This window comes from Chironomus tepperi, unplaced genomic scaffold (assembly GCF_022539635.2).
Source record: "Chironomus tepperi strain 1889 unplaced genomic scaffold, CSIRO-AGI_Ctep_v1 contig_364, whole genome shotgun sequence".
NCBI lineage: Eukaryota > Metazoa > Arthropoda > Insecta > Diptera > Chironomidae > Chironomus > Chironomus tepperi.
Window position 1 is genome coordinate 738,986 of NW_027226486.1, and position 16,584 is coordinate 755,569.

The following is a 16,584-nucleotide window of genomic DNA, read 5'->3' on the forward strand; positions in this document are numbered from 1 at the left end:
TGGTGGACAACCTGTGTGCCGCGACACATTAGTGATAGGTCATAAGTAGCGACACACTCAAGGCTTCCCGCCAAGATGCGCTGTGACATAAAAAAGGCTGTCCAGCACTGCCTCAACTGGTTCCAAACCAAACTCAAATGCTTTCCATCCTTAAACCTTCCCAAATTCCACTTCCTCTCCAACTTATATTCTTATAAACTCAAATCACATTTAACTTAGATATTTTTTCGATGCTACATCCTCTGCCATATCTCCGACTAGAAACAAAAAGACTCTCACAACAAAAAATAAGAAAAATTCTCAAGGAAAATGCGGCAATTCTCATAATAGTTTTATGAACATCACGTGAATGGAAAGTGAAATTTTTTTATCCTTGTTCCAAAAATTTTTTTGGTAGTCAAAAAATGTTCGAATCGTAACAGCACACACAAGATGATGATGCTGAAGAAGAAGCAAGCAATGCTCAACTTCTTAAAAGTTTCATGAGCTTTGAACGCACATTAAAAATTTAGTGACTACAAAATGTGATGACATGACATTCAGTTTGCTGTTGCTGTGAGATTCACTTGTTCTTTGTGTTATTCTTTGGTTTTTGTGGGGGGAGTTGAGTGGATGTTAGGTGATGTGATGGGGAAGTGGATAATTTGGGATTTGCTTATTCTACGTCTTCGAATCTGCAGTTTTTGGTACAATTTCCAAACAGGCTCTACAATAGACACATGCTTACTTACTTCGCTGGTCGTACAGATCAGTTGTGATCCATGACCTCCTTTTGATGTCTCCTAATTCTATCTGACATTTCTACACAATTTTTGAGTCGACTTCAAACAGTGTCTATGACAAAGTCCCTATAATAACTCTTAGGTTCCCTAGCTATTATAGACCTTGCTCTCAAGAGCTAAGTAAGCTGTTACCAATACCAAATACAATGCTGTCTCTAACGATAGCTTCTCTCGACGAGTTCTTGGACCTTCTCCACACTTTATTGTCTCGAGAGCTTACTCACCTTAAGTATTTTAGATGTTCATGCTCTTGAGCGTTGCTTTCAGCTTGCTCAGTTCTTGAGAGCACTGTTTTTAATAGCTAGGGATCCTAAAAGTTTCTATAGGGACTTTGTCATAGACTTTGTTTAAAGTCGACTCAGAATTTGTCTAGAAATGTCAGCTTGAGTCATCTCAATTACATTCATTGAGTCGACTGTGAACTTTAGAGTCTAGACTCACATTCCCAACTGGACAACTTGACCTGATGTACAGTTAGCTAGCGACAACCAGCCTTACAATTGACTAATGATATATTTTAAGAATCTCTTCATAGAATAGTAATGAGGGATATGCTAAGGATACCTAACATCCACATAACTCCCCGAAGATTACATTCGAAGTATAACAGTGAATTTAGAGCGACTTGAGTCTAGAGACGATTAAAGATTTATAAATTTTTTGAGATTAAGGTGCTCGCTTCTTTTTAGTCTTTTTTTTATGGTTTAACATGAGATCTTTTCATTCGTAATGAATATATACACTCATGTGATGTTCTCTCAACGATTATTTTCAATCTAGATGCAATATTTCTTCGTGTTTAAAAGTGCAGATTGAGGAGAAGTAAAAAAAAAGTTTTCAATTTTTCTGTTCAATGAATTTTTAAAGCAAAAAAAAAAGGGTTTAAAAGCAAAAAAGTTTTTCTGATGACGCAAAACGTGAGTTGATTTAATCTTAAACGTGTGTTTTTGGGGTAGAAAATGTCTGGAAAGATTTTTATATTTTTTTCTGTTATTTTAAATGCTGAGCTTTATTCAACTGTAACTTTTTATGGATTCATGGGTGAATGTTGACCTTTGAGGATTACTTTTTTTTTGTTGAGTTATTGACTAGAAAGGTAAGAAGGTGTGGTTGGTTGAATTTTTATTGATTGGAGGTCATGGAATGTTTAATTTAGTTCAATTCAGTTCAATGTATGATTTGTGGATTGTTGGGTGAATTGTCGACTGGATTCAGCTTCATGGCAGAGTCAAGTTGACTTGTGGACAAGTTTTTTGTCTGTTTTTTTGTCGATTTGGATTGCACAAGTCAGTTAATTGATCAAAAATCCGGGATCAGGCTAGTGTGACTCTGGGATGATCAAAGACAAGTCGACTTGATCTCGGACTAAGCATGGAAGACTAATCTTTAAGAAAATGGAGTTTCTAAGTGTCAACTAGACTTAGAATTCACATCCGAACAAGAACATTGCGGTGAACTGCATTTCTCGTCGTAAAAATAGATCAAAACCAACAGTCTTGATGACTTGAGAGCAATACGCACATTACTGTCTTGCTGGCTTAGCTGTGCCCAAATGAACTGGTTGTATTGCTCGGGATGATTTGAAGAATCATTTTAATGAGACCCGAATCTTAAAAAAAAACTTTGACTATTCAGATCATTGAGATTTTTAGCAGGCAAAGAGCATGCTTTCATGGTACGTGAGATGCCGCTACAGTACCTGAAAGCGGTCGATTTGCATATTAAGGGATCCAAAGCTGCTTTAATATTCGCGACTAATGATTGTTAAGGACTCGAACCTGAACATTTGATAATTCTTCCTCAATAATTCTCAAATTTGACTTTACTTTACGAATCTTAAGTGACTTACAAGTCTGTATTATGAAACAAAACTCAGAATAAGAAGAAGCAAAAAAAAATCAATTCCTACTCATTTAATCCATGTTCCATTCAACTGAACATTCCAATTTCTTACTCATTCATCAATATCATTTCTATCAGCATAATCTCACCACTCGATTACAAACAATACACATACAAATAAAATAAGAAAACAATCATTTTTTGTTGCCATATCTTAATCCAACATATTCAGCTTGTTGATCCCCTTCATTCATCTATTTCCTCGTACAACTTATTAGATTTCTCCTTTTACTCTTCCATTTCCTCAAACCGAGTCACTTACTTATTTACTCAATTCTCTCTGCTTAGTCATGATCTTCTAATTCACCTTCATGAATAATACAATGAAAATGGAGAATAGGAAGTTGTGGATGAGAAACTTTTTTTGTGGATGAAAAACAAAGAAGCTCTAATTGGCAAATTTTGTATAAAAAGCTGCTTAAGCTTATCCTTCATGTCATTATTTTTCTTTTTTTGCTTTTGCCTTTCTTGCTGTTTTTTGTGTGTTCCTTTTGCTTTGTTGAGATAAGTTTTTTTGGAGGGGTATGTGAGCTGGGAGGATTGTTGCTGTAGTTTTAGGGAAAATTGGAGGAAACTTTAGCAGGAAATGCGATTTGTGGGTAGGTAGATTTAAGGGGTTGTTCAGAAGTTACTGATGTATACGTTGCTGTTACACCTTGCTAGTCGTATAGATCGATTGTGATCCATGGTCTTCCTCAAATGGCTTTATCGCTGGTTTCCGTCTTCAAATTACCAATACCAATTGCAATACTGGTTCCAAACTGATTCAGAAACTAGATTTGATCAAAATTGGATGTAAAACTAGATTTTTTAGACTTTGTTGCATCAACTAAGGGACAAAAAGGGCTTAAGCTAGTCAAATTTGACCCACAAAGCCACAATCGATTGCCTAACTAGTCTACAAAATCTAATCCAAATTTCAACTCTAAAACATTGCATAACAAATTCAAGCAAAATCTCGCAATTCATGAATTTCCAATTAAATAATCGAAGATGAACAGGTGAACATAATTGGATGAAATCAGATTTATGGCGTAATATTTCTTTTCCATAGCTTAATAATTGGAATTTTTCTTAGAAAATTTTCCAACTCTCTTAGCAATTCTGATGTAATCAGATTGAGTAATGACTGACAAATTAGACAATCATTTATTTGGAAATATGTAGGTTATGAAGGATTAGAATTTTAATTGCTGTTAAATAAGCAGTTGGCTGCTTAATAAGGGGAAGCAGTCATGTGTGGGACTGTTCGAAGCTGTGAGAATGCGAATATATGTAGCCATGTGCTGTATAACCCTATTATGTACCAAACTGTTCTTCTCGTAGTGAGAGGTCGTTAATCCAAGCCTTAAGAGGAAAAGCCAGGAGTGTTCTTCATGGAAGCAGTTAAGTCTAGGCTTCCAAAATTTCCTGACAAGATTCATGGAACACGGGACAGAACTGGAACGGAATAAGTAGTTCTCACAAATTCTCCCGTCCCAAGTAAGTGGTTCGGATCCTACTATAAACTGTAAGTCTAAAGGGTGTGGTACAACAGATTTAAAATCGCAGTGCAACCTGCGACTTTTAAGGTTGGGGCCTTCAAGCATTATATTACATCTCATGTGCTTTCATATCACAGATGGGCCACTTACTTACTGTACTTCTTACTTCCTTGGCTGGGCACACGGGGGCTCATTGCCGCGTTTAAAGAACGTCTGGAGAAAGCTCTATCTTTCGATGTCTTCTGCCAATTTATGATATTGAGAGCTCTAGCATCCTTTTCAGCACTATCAATCCAGGACAAGAAAGCGGTCTCTTTGCTTCGATTCAATTAATCATTAAATAAGCAATAAGTCAAAAAAATCATTTGTGGATGTATTGACATTATGGATGTCTCAAAATTCTCTATGACGTCACTCCTGCTTTAAGTCAAACGCTTCCCCTTCATATGCCAAGTCTTCCTTTTTGACACAAATTCCTCATTGACAATACAACTAATGATCATTCTCAACGGACTCAAAATACTAGTAAATATTCACATAAAAATAATAATAATGTAACAAAAAGCAATTCGAAATGAGTTCTCGAAGAAGAAATAACTATTTATATCCCATATATAGCTATACATAGCAATACAAATTGCTTTCTATTTTGCCATTTTCTTTATATTGGGAATTAAAGTTTTTTCCTTCTTTTTTCTTTGTCGTTTTTGACGCTAATGCCATTTGATAAGTTTCTTTCCTCCCTCGACTGTTGTCATGATGCTGATGCCTTTTGCCATTGCCTCATCATCATGTGAATGAGCTAAAACAAAGGAACTTATTGTTGTTCGATTTTGAGACCAGAACATAAAAAAATTATGTTTAAGTGCTTATGGAGCATAATGGCATGTGTGTATATATTATACATTATATTGTGCCTTTTTCCCATAGCAGGAACAGGAAAAAAATGAGAAGGGATTGTTTGGGAAACCTCATAGCTTATTATTACTTTTTTTTTGAGATTGTGTATTGATTTTTCAGAATTTTTTGTGCGGTTCCGTCCCTGAAAAATTCATGCCTTCTTTATATCCACATTCAGTTCATTCAATTCCTTTGCACATATGTCGATAAATATACATACTTATTGTTGTACTCAATAACATTATTGTGGCCCTTTTTTTTGTGCGCCTTTCTTTGGGAAAACAATGGAATCGCCTTTTGCCATACACGATATATATTTTTTTGTGTATGTGCCATTTTCCTCGCTCTTTTCTTCTTACTGCTGTGTATGTGTATATCAATGTATATACTCTGTTTGTTTTGTGTGAACGTGCGAAACAAACGGAACAAAAAAAATTATGATGGGAAAAAATAAGAAGGAACGAAAAATTGCTTATATTGGTGTTCGGAGGTCAATTGATGTAAAAGAAAAAGGAACGAAAATCGTTTAAGATATAAAATTTATGATCAATTTTTTTTTGGGGGATAGGGGGAAGTGCTGGGAATGAGAGTGTGATGATGTCGATATTGAGTTCTGAGCTGATGATATTTTGCAGTATTTTTATGCTAAAATATGGAAATTTCTTGTGGTTTTTCGTGTTTCTTGTTTTTTTTTTGCACCGGAAGGTGGGACTATTGAGGAGATTGGGAATGTTGTTACAGTTTTGAGGAGCGTTTACTTGTTACGTAACGCTCTCAAAGAGATGGTTGAGTGGAAGCAATGGGGAGTGGTGAGCACGAGATTGTATTACCCTTCAAGCCATGAAAATTTTGTTACGGAAATGGAAGGGATGTCAAAAAGTCACCTTTTGACGTTACATAATTAGAAAAAGACCTCTTCCCTTGGAATTATAGAAATTTAAATTTGAGAAAATTCATGGAAGGATGTTTTTAAGATTTGAAAGAAGACTTCATGATTTTTTGATTATTTGTTGGTTCATGCAGCAAAAATGAATTGAAAACTTAACAAGATACTGCCTGAGAGGCTCAATACAGGAATTTAAATGAATACAACCTCAAATCACTTTGAATTTTTGGAATAACTCCGCCTAAAATCTCCAAAAACCACAAGAATGCCACCTAAAAACCCGAAAAGTACATCGAGCTCTATAGGGCTTTGCTACGTTTCACAGGCTCATTCAGGAAAGAGGGTTGGAGTCAATACCCTCCCTTTTGCTAAGAATTTTCATTTAAAAATCGTAAAACTTTTTCTTTGAGACAAAGCGATGGCAGCTATTGGCTTATTTTACCCTAAAAACTCCTGTTGTATTGTGTAACTCGGGCAACATCCAAAAATCAAACAACCAAAATCCCCAAAATCAAAAGCTCATTATCCTTTTCCTCCATTATTCCCCCTCCAATCTCCCTCCAATTCTCAACAAAAAATTCAAAAAAAAGTCAAGTATAGCAACAGAAACTTCTCTAATATATCCCCAAAAAATTCATAATAGACCACACAATACGCTCAAAAAAAAATACACAAAAGCACGCAACAACATTTGCTTGACAAATAAAATTTATTCTTGTTCCTTAAATCGACAATATCTGAATGTTTACTAGCGTCTATTGTGTGCCATTCGACACATGTTGACAAGCAATTACGCGCAAAAGATGACACTTCAATAAGGAAGGCAAAGAAAAGTTTTCCATTTCGCATTTTCAAAGTCTCGTTAAGTCGTCGTCTGATGAGAAACTTTCTTCAACGTCATGCTGCTGCCATTTCTCTTCCAACCCCTCCATCGTCGTTTTTTTGTGCTTTTTCGTATTGGAGATGAGTGAGGAAAAAGTGCTTCAATATTCAATGAGAGAATAAATGAGATTTCCGTTCAAATACCACACTTGAACCGCAAGGACCCTTCAACTTTACACACAAAAAAAAAAAAAGTTCCCTTCTGGCATGATTTTGAAGGACGGTTATGTTGAACAACGTACAACAGTTGCTATCAGTCCTAAGTAAATAGGAAGGAAATGAAGGAAAAATTTTTGTATTGTGGAAGGAATATGGACGGGAATTAGATTTAGGATATTTTTAATAAAGAAGGAAGTAATTTTGTGGTTATGTAATTGTAATTTCTACAGCTTGAAGTCAATTTGAATTTTGATTTGGAAGAGTCGACTTGATTCCATATAAATTGGAGCTGAGTTCAAATTTTGGGCTATTATAATGGATGATTCCTTATCAGTATGATCAGGGATGTAACTTACTTACTTCGCTGGCCGTTGGATCCCTCAGATGACGCCTAAAGCTTGCTCTAACGCAGCCTTCAGTCTGTCAATACGAAATACAATACTGTCTTTATCGACAGCTTCTAATCTCAAGTTCTTTGGTTTACCACGAGATCGTTTACCTTCCACAAACTCGAATTAAGAAACTAAGTAACTCAAATGACATCAAGTAGATGAAATTGTCCATCTAAAATCCATACGGAAACCACATGAACTCCATAGAACTTCCTAATTTCAGTCAAATGGAGCTTTGTATAGTTTGAGATAATTAATGGCATTAAGCAGAGTTGACAATACTCCAATGTGGAGGTATCTCCACTGGAGTCCGAACTATATTTTTTGAGACTCCGATGAAAGCTGTTATTTGGATTTTTAGAGTTCAGACTTCAATGGCACCTTTTTTGGACTTTTAAAGTCTGAACTCCTAATAGTTCTATCAATCCTGAATAAATAAATTTTGAGATTTTAGGATAGATTTGTTGATTGAGTCTGATTCTATAAACGACATGCTGCGAAAAAGATCAGGCTTTGTAGTCAAAATGTCTATAACTTGCTGTAATGGTGGCTTTAGGTTTCATTTGTATCATTTCGATGTTATGCTGCCAGCACGGCTACGTAGTAGTACTCAAGCAAGGAACTACCAATTATTGCCCGGGTTTGGACCATTTGCCATCAATTTTAAGAACCATACTCGAATTTTCATCGCTTTTCCATCCACTACCTCAATTTCATTTCATCACTCAATCAAGGACAATCAAATTCAATTCGTCAGACACGCGACACAATATAAAACAAAAAAATAATAATTAATTTAATCACATTAAGGAATAAAAAGAGAGAAGAGACAATTAACTCGCCTATTATATTCCATTCCTCGATTTTCTTTTCATCCTTTTTATATGAAATAATTTAATTTAATTATCGGAAATAATTGAAAACTTAATGAACCTTAACTTTAATAAATTTGTACAACAAAAGCTTTTAAGAGCTGAAAATAAAAAAAATGTTATTCAGCGATTTTTCAAAAAAATTTGTACACGGGCAGCCAAGTAAGCAGAAAATGTCTGACAGAAATTGGCCAATTATTGAGTGAAATTAAAATTAATGAGGCAGTGAGTAGTCAAAGTGAAGTGAATTTCGACGAATTATATTAAAATTGATTTTCATATGGAGTGGATGGAGATGATTTTATCTACAGCATCATTATCAGTGCTATTATTGCTTCAATTTTTGAGGTTATTAAAAAATTCAGCATGATATGATTTTTGGATAGACTCATGGTGGGGTTTAAGGACGTGATTTTAGTTTTTGGAAATTGGATGTCCACAAAGACATTGGAATTTGATTTTAGCTGCTCTGTGTGAATTTAGAGGACATACTCAAGGGTGTCCAACTGATTAAAATTGATGATGATGATGATTAGTTGCTATTGATCTACTGTTAATCACTGGACGTCAATAGTTAACATCTTGCCTTGCGAGTAGACAACTTGACGTAATGTCTATCTAGAAGCTTGAAATTTGGTTGACTAATGGCAAATTGGACGGAAAGTTCCTAAGAAAATCTCATTAGTCGACCATAAGTCTAGCTATTGACTAGACAGTATGTTAAGTTGTCTCCTCAAGGCTATGGTGGCTACTCTTTCTTTGCTGCTCAGATTCCTTCTAAATCGACTCCAAAATAGTCAAATTTGGGCAATTAATGGTTAATCAGCTCTTTACTCTTGAGTATAAAGTCACTGAAGATTATTCAGTCAAAATTCCTATTTAATTCTTAATTTTGAACCAATTTATGCTGCACATGTGTTCAAATCACAACAATTTAAATTCCATCATCATAACAACCAATTGTCATATCACCATTACGTCAACCTATTCAAGTTCTACGTCACAACAATTCACAATAATTTCTTCTAATATTTTACGCAATAAATCTCACAGAAGCTTCACAATCCCAAAAAATCCTCATCTTTTTTCCTTCTCAAGATAATCTCTCTTTCTCTCTTTTCATTTATGGAAATAAATCCTCGGTGATTTTCATTAATCTTTCAGTCTCTGTTCCATTAAAAGTCAAAGCCATCATTTCGCTCCGAAGGCATTAACTATTTCATCAATTATTTCTTAAATCTCATTTTATAAGGAAAGAAAAAAAGGAACAAAAAGGAAATAAAGTCTCTAAAGACGCAAAAAGATTGGGATGAAGTTAGGGAGTTTGTGGGATGAAGGCGCAGTTTTTTGGGATTCATAGTCCAATAAAGAGGCTGTTGGTAGAGACAGTGAAGCATTTTTTATTGTAATTTGTAAAAGATCATCTTCAGGCTAATCGATCACGCCATGGGTCCATATGCAGCCGATCTGTTTCACCAGTGAAGCAGGGATTAGGGTTCTTATGGAAACAGGTAGTCGGACGGAAAAACAGGTTAATTAACAGAATAAAGGTTTATCAGACAGACTGACAAGCAGATGGATGAATGAACAGAAAGACATACTTACAGATAGGAAGACTAGCATACAGATAAACCAGAAGACAGACTGACTAAGACTGATAGATAGGTCGACAGAAATAGTAACCTAATCAGCAAGTAGACTACTAGACAGTCGAACGGACAGCAAATCTGACAGGAAGTCGGAAAAGCATTCAGTCGGACGCACAGAAGCACAGGCAGTCATATAAGCAGTCTGATAGAAAAACAGACGAACAACAGGCCACATGGATAGGTGGAATTTCCCAAAACAGAGAATTAGTTGGACAGTCAGGCTTGAGTCAGCCAAAAAGCCATCCTGACTAGCTGACAGACAACAGAATAAATGGACAAGTGAAAATACTATAACAGAGAATTATATGGACAATCAGGCAGAAACCCAGTCAGACCAACTGACAGACAGACAGACCGACAAACGTCTTCACATCTCCAACATCCTCCTAAATTCCACTGCGTCGACCAAAAAAGAAAGCTTTCATTTGCAAGTCATGATGTCTCATTGTCATGATTAATTTCATTGTAATGGAGTGGATAAATGAAGAAATGTTCGGTCGATTCTCTAGAAGGTGGGCGTGGTAGGTGGAACAGTTAAATGAATGGAAGGATTGAGTGACAATATGCAACACTCATTTTTCGGTGCCTGCCTTTCATGAAACAAATTTTCAAGATGACAAATTTTTTTTTCTTGCCTTTTTTTATGCCTCTGTTTTGCGACCAGCTCAATTTGCAGCAACCCTTTTTTTTTCGTCCTTCAGACTGCTTTCTTTGCTGTAATAAAAAATTTCAGAAAATGAAGGATGCTTCAATTTTATGCTTTTTAAGGCTCATTCTTCTTTATATGCTAATTTACGACAAATTTTTTGTTTGTTCCTTAAAAGGATGAAGTTTGTACATTTTAATCAATATTTCGAGATTTTTTCTTTTTTTATGGACATTAAAGCGGATGGAAATAGGAGATGACGGAAAATTTTTGGGTAAAATTGACTTTTATTTTTTAATTAGTCAAAGAATTTCTTTTTTCACGGATGGGCGAGGTAATAAACAAGATGGTGTAAATTGAATGAAATTTTTTTGTTGCTTTTAAGTGAAATTAAGGAGATGGTAGGATGGGGTGCTAGGCTGTATAAAAGTGAAATTAAAGTTGTTTTATTGAATTTTTACATTAAATGTTGAGTTTTTCATGCAATTAAATGTAGCAGTTACTTAGTAAGTAGAGCTTTGGAAAATCGATTTTAACGACCTGGGTTCGAATCCAGGGAAAGTCTAGTTGGTTTAGGGTGCATTCTTGCTGTTTCTAGTTGCACCAAATCGGTTTGTGCATTTGCGACACATAAATTGTTGCTAGGTCCATTACTTTGGTATTCTCTGGGTTATGCAGCTGTGCAGAATTGGAAAAAGCAATCTACTCGGATTTTGTGTGGAAAAATCGACTCAAGTTGATCCAAATCGACTTTTAGCTGAGTTTTGTTGTGTCTAGAATGAGTTTCTGTAAGCAGAAGCGCAACTAGAAGGGAGAAGGGTGCTGTGGGGACATGGGTCATGAAAATATCTCAGTCCATCCAATTCCCACACCCAAAAATAATATTTTTCTTCCAATAAATTTCCTTTTCTTTTAATTCTTTATCTCCTAACTCCTTCCTGCAGTGTCATCTGCAATTTTATCTCCTAACATTATTTTCTCTGTCGAAATGTGTAACTTGTCCAACTATAATAAATATAAAATAATAATCCATAGGCCATAATATGTCCGACATAAGTTTCATATATTTATAAAATATCATTTGTAAGGACTCAAAATAGCTTACAATTATTATTTGAAACATTTAAAAATAATTCAAACTTTATTTATTGTTTGTATTCAAAAACAGACTATTTTATTCGAAACTATAAGCTTCTTTTAAAAAGCATAAATCCAATTATATGAATATTTATGAAATTATAGATAAAAATTGTTAACAATCTAATGCAGGGCTGTCTAAAGTTTATTGTGGGATGGTACAGTTTGGTGGTACGGTACTACCTTACTCGGTATCTAGTTCTTGAGCAATCTTTAGTTGATAACTTGATATGCTTAACCTAACAGGCAAAATGACTGCTTTTAAGTACCTTAGTGGTTTTTCTGTATCATGAAAAAATGATATTTGCCCGTTTGGGTTACTTACTTACTTACTAGAACCATGCTCCAATTTGAAGCCTTGGTTACTTCAAATGACTTTCCATCTGACTCTATTGCTAGCGTTATCATTAATCCTATCAGACAAAAAGCATGATAATGACCTTTTTCCCAGTATTTTCACAAAATTGAACATGCTTAGGGCGAGCATTTGCTGTATTTTTGCCGGGACGCTACTGTCCTTTTTTACATTGCTGCGTTTTTGAATATTAAGACTTAAAATACACCAAAAGAACCCCAAAAGTGCCAAACTTAGAAATGTCCCGATATTCCCACCCTAAACTTGCTCGACAGTATTGATTGGCCAGGTTATTTTAATAGACAACTTGACATAATGTGTAACTAGATTAGTCATTAATCGACCGTATGCCTAGTTACTAACTGTATTTGTCTATTTAAAAAGCTGACTAAGAGGACATTAATCATGAGATACTTATGCGAAAGGACAGCTTGTTGTTCACGTTAATGTCAAGTTGTTCCTCCACTAGTGTGCCACGCCACAAAGTCTACACAACCCTTCATTCTAATGGAAAAAAGGCAAAACATTTTCATCAAAAACTTTTTAACTTTAAAACCAACAAAATGTTAAAAAAAAAATTAATTTTTATTTTTCATATTTTTTTTCCAGAATTAAAAAGTTACAAAAAATGAAAATGTTCTGAGCATCAGCAACAAAGTGAAGCCAAGCCAACCAACAAAAAACAAACTTCAAACTAATGAAAATACATGGAAATAATAAAATGAAATTAAGTTGAATAAGAAGAAGTTAAAATAAAAAACTCTAATTAATGTGCAAATTAAAACTTAATGAAAAGTTAAAGAGAGTGAGTGAGTGAGACGGAGATATCATAACACAACATAACAGTCATTCAGTACAGTGAACATTAAAAAAAGAACATCAACGACTACAGCGAGGGAGAATGAAACAAAAGTGCTTATTATGTGACTCGTAAAGCAGCATAAAATAAAATAAAAAAATAAAGAACATTTCTCATTTTTTTCATTTTAATTCTGATGAAAAGTGAAGGAAAAGAAAAGTGCAGTAAAAAAAATAAATGAAATAAAAAAAAAAGGGAAAATACTAAAAAAGAAAGTGAATTTCATGTTCAGTTCTGTTGTTTTTCTTTCCACTTCTTTTTTTTAACGCTGTGAAAAACTTTGCTTTCATGTGAAAATGCGGTTTCTCATTTGACTGTTAAGGTAATCAAAAAATATAAACTTTTTGTGTGTGTGTGACATGACAGCAATGCTGAATGAATTAGTTTAATTAAGTAATTGTTGTTATGAGAAAATGTTAATGGATCGTGAATTACATTAGAGTTTTTCATTTTTCGGGAGATATTAAAGTGGGGAAATGGGGAGAGAAGGGGGTGAGGATATAGCCATATACATGATAATGTAGGAAAGACACAAGAGTTTTAGAAAACCACGAAAATTGTTTAAATTAATTAAGAAAATCCCGAACAACACGATGCGTGAAAATAGCCGTCTTCAAGCGACATAAGGCTCCGTCACGGAGATATTATGGCTTCACATAAAACTCTTTTATTAACATATCCTGTGTCATCCATATGGTTAGAAAATAGAGGCAACACATTCATTTTTATCGCTCTAAGTCATATTGCCGACTTGCCACTGATCTTGCCGTCAAGTCGGCTATTTAATTGTAATCTGGCTACATCATCGTGCTACTTTGAATTCAGACATTATAAGAAGAGCAATTTCATATTTTTTTACATTGAACATTGAGATTTTTGTGATATTCAATATCCAAAAAATTGTAAAAATCAGAAAAAAGGAAATATTTATGACTTAATGTCTTATAATGATGTATCATGAGTTTGAAGACACATTGTTCAATTTATCCCTCAGACGAATTTCAGATCGATTTTCATACACTATGGTGAAAAATAGATTTTTTTCATATTTAACTGATAATTAATTACTTACTTACTGGAACCAAGCTCCGACTTGGAGTCTATGTTGCTCTGAATTGCTTTCTATCAGACTCTATTGCTATTTGCATTACAAAGCGTGTACAAATTCTCAGTTTTGACATCTAACTGGCATTCCTTCATTACCGTCCTACGCCATGTTGCTCTTGGAGCAACCGGAGGCCTTTTCTCTTGTAGATTCCAACCAAGGGAAGTTAATCAAGCTTGTGTCTCTTCGCTAGCTAGAAAACTTCTGTTTTCAAAGTTTGTGGCCAATCCAGCCATATCTATGCAATTGTACTGGTCGATTGATGTCCTCTTGGCCAGCACTAGGCAAAAAGGCTGCTTTAAGGTATCCAATTGGTCTTTCTGTAATACAAAAGCATGCTCTTTGCCTGATTATAAACCACAAAGAATTAAATACCTCAAAAAAACTTCCCAACCTACCTTAAAATTCCTCGAAAAGTTTGCGTGTCGGCAGAACTTCCATTCCATCAAAAAAAAAGCAAAGAAAATTTTCAACAAAACTCAAAAAAACCATTAAGTAAATAAAAAAAGAACTCAAAATTCAAAAGAAAAACAAAAGAGCGAAAATTACCTCCAATTCCGACTTGACACGTCGTAAAGACTCGAGAAAAATAAAGAAAATAAAAGAAATTTTTTTATTTTAATTCCTAAAAAAGATCAAAATGAAATCGCATTCAGCCACAAAATCCACATCTCCTCAAAAGAGATCAAAATAACTCAACAGCAGCACAAGCAGCAGCAGCAAAAAAAATTATCTTTTTTTTTTCTGAATGAACACATTTGTTCATTCGTTGAGTCTCTTTTGCATCATCACAATGATGATAATGGTGAGACCACAGCAGTAGTATGTAGCATGTGAACATATATAAAAAAGAGGAATTTTAAGTGAAGTCGAGTGTGTTACATGCATAAGCATAATAATATTCCGAGACTAAATAGAAGTGGTTTTTTTTTCATATATAGCATATAAGATAAACATACGAGCTGTATATTTTTTGCAGTGCATAGCACTTGTGCATCAACTGAGCATATCATCGTCGTCATCTCTAAAAAATTTATCTCAAAATTTTTTTCTTTTATTTTTTGAAGAAGAATAAAAATATTTTTTTGTATTTTTTGAGGAGGATATATGTGTACGGGAATTAATTTCATGCATGACATTGTTGTGATATGATGAGATTGGGATCAGGGGTGTGGGACTTTATTGACTTTTATCATCATATTTTTTTTTGGGTCAGTTTTATGTTTGTACATAGCTTAATTTGTTTAGAAGGATAAAGTTGAGGATGTATTTGGACTAAGTTGAATGTTTTCATGATTGTTGCTTCATTTATGGGGTTAGATTTTTGTAGAAATTGTGTTTAAAAGCCACATGGTGTAGAGAAGTCGAGAATAAGTGTCTCTGGACCGGTATAGCTCTTAGATGGAGTTCTTTTTTTTAAAATTCAGCTTCAAGTTTGAGGCACTTCGGCTTTACGACAGTATTTAATGAATATTCTACGCCGAGTGTCCTTGGAGATGCTTTGGGGTCTTGTTTGAGGTTGAATTGAACAATGACAGTTGGAGGTGTCAAGTCTAAGAGTGCTCTAGGCCGATAATTTGAAGGATAATCTTGAAGTGTCGATCTCTGACTCGATTACAGTCTAAGTCTCGAAAATTCGTCGTAAACCGAGACCCCGTCAACCTTTTGTCATGAAGTTCTACTCAGTACTCCACAGTACAAACTGTGTGTCGTCTAATTTCAATAAAAATGACATGAACCCCATGCTTTTCGAGGTTTTGATCCTGACTTACCAACAATGTGTGCCAAGATATATAGATTGCCCATCACTGCTTTAGAGAGGCTGCAGTATGTGCCTAAAACATTAAAACATAAGTGGTTTTTGCATTTTTGTCTTAAAAAGTCAAAAATTTGAAGAATTCGGTTCAATTACAAAGGGAATGACCCCTAAACCTCTTAGCTTTCAGCAAGTCTAACTCGCCACATTCATTCCTCCCTGGTTAATGCATCAAAGAACATGCAACAATTGCTAAAAATTCTTTTAATTTAAATTAAAAAAAAAAATACAATGAAATTTCATTCAAAAAAATAAAACACAAAATATTTTTTGTTCTTCTCATTTCAGGCATCTTACAGAAAAATAAAACTCTCTGACTGAATAAAACATGATAGAGGAGATAAAAATGCAAATTTTTGTGTGGATGATAAAATAACATTAACATAATTAACTTTATGTGCTTGTGAGTCCGAGAATTAAAAATACAAAAAACTGAAAAAAAAGTCATTAAAAATTTGGGCAACAATGAAATTGTGTTGTTTGGTGGAAGTAAATTAATAAAAAAACAAAATTGTTGATTAAAAGTGTAGATTGAAATAACGTTGATAAAGTTAAGTGGAACTGAACAATTTTATAATTGAAAAAGTTGATGGACAAGTTGAAAATTGTGAAAAAATTGAAAAAAAGTGAAAAAAATAATTAAATTTTAAATAGCTAAAAAATTGAAATATTAAATAAAATAAAAAGTTTAAAAAAGTTAAAAAATTGAAAAACTTGAAAAATTCAATTAAAAATTTCAAAAAATTGAAAAAGTGAAA

At 34.2% G+C, this 16,584-nt stretch overlaps 1 long non-coding RNA gene across 1 annotated transcript in view; it reads left to right on the forward strand.

The window, feature by feature from the left end:
- LOC139095419 (uncharacterized) overlaps positions 1-16,452 on the forward strand; it is a 47,369-nt gene extending 30,917 nt beyond the window's left edge. The window contains exons 2-3 of the long non-coding RNA XR_011544868.1: positions 12,656-13,227; positions 16,115-16,452. This is a non-coding gene — a long non-coding RNA (uncharacterized lncRNA). The remainder of the gene's footprint in view (positions 1-12,655; positions 13,228-16,114) is intronic.
- The last annotated feature ends 132 nt before the right edge of the window (positions 16,453-16,584 follow it).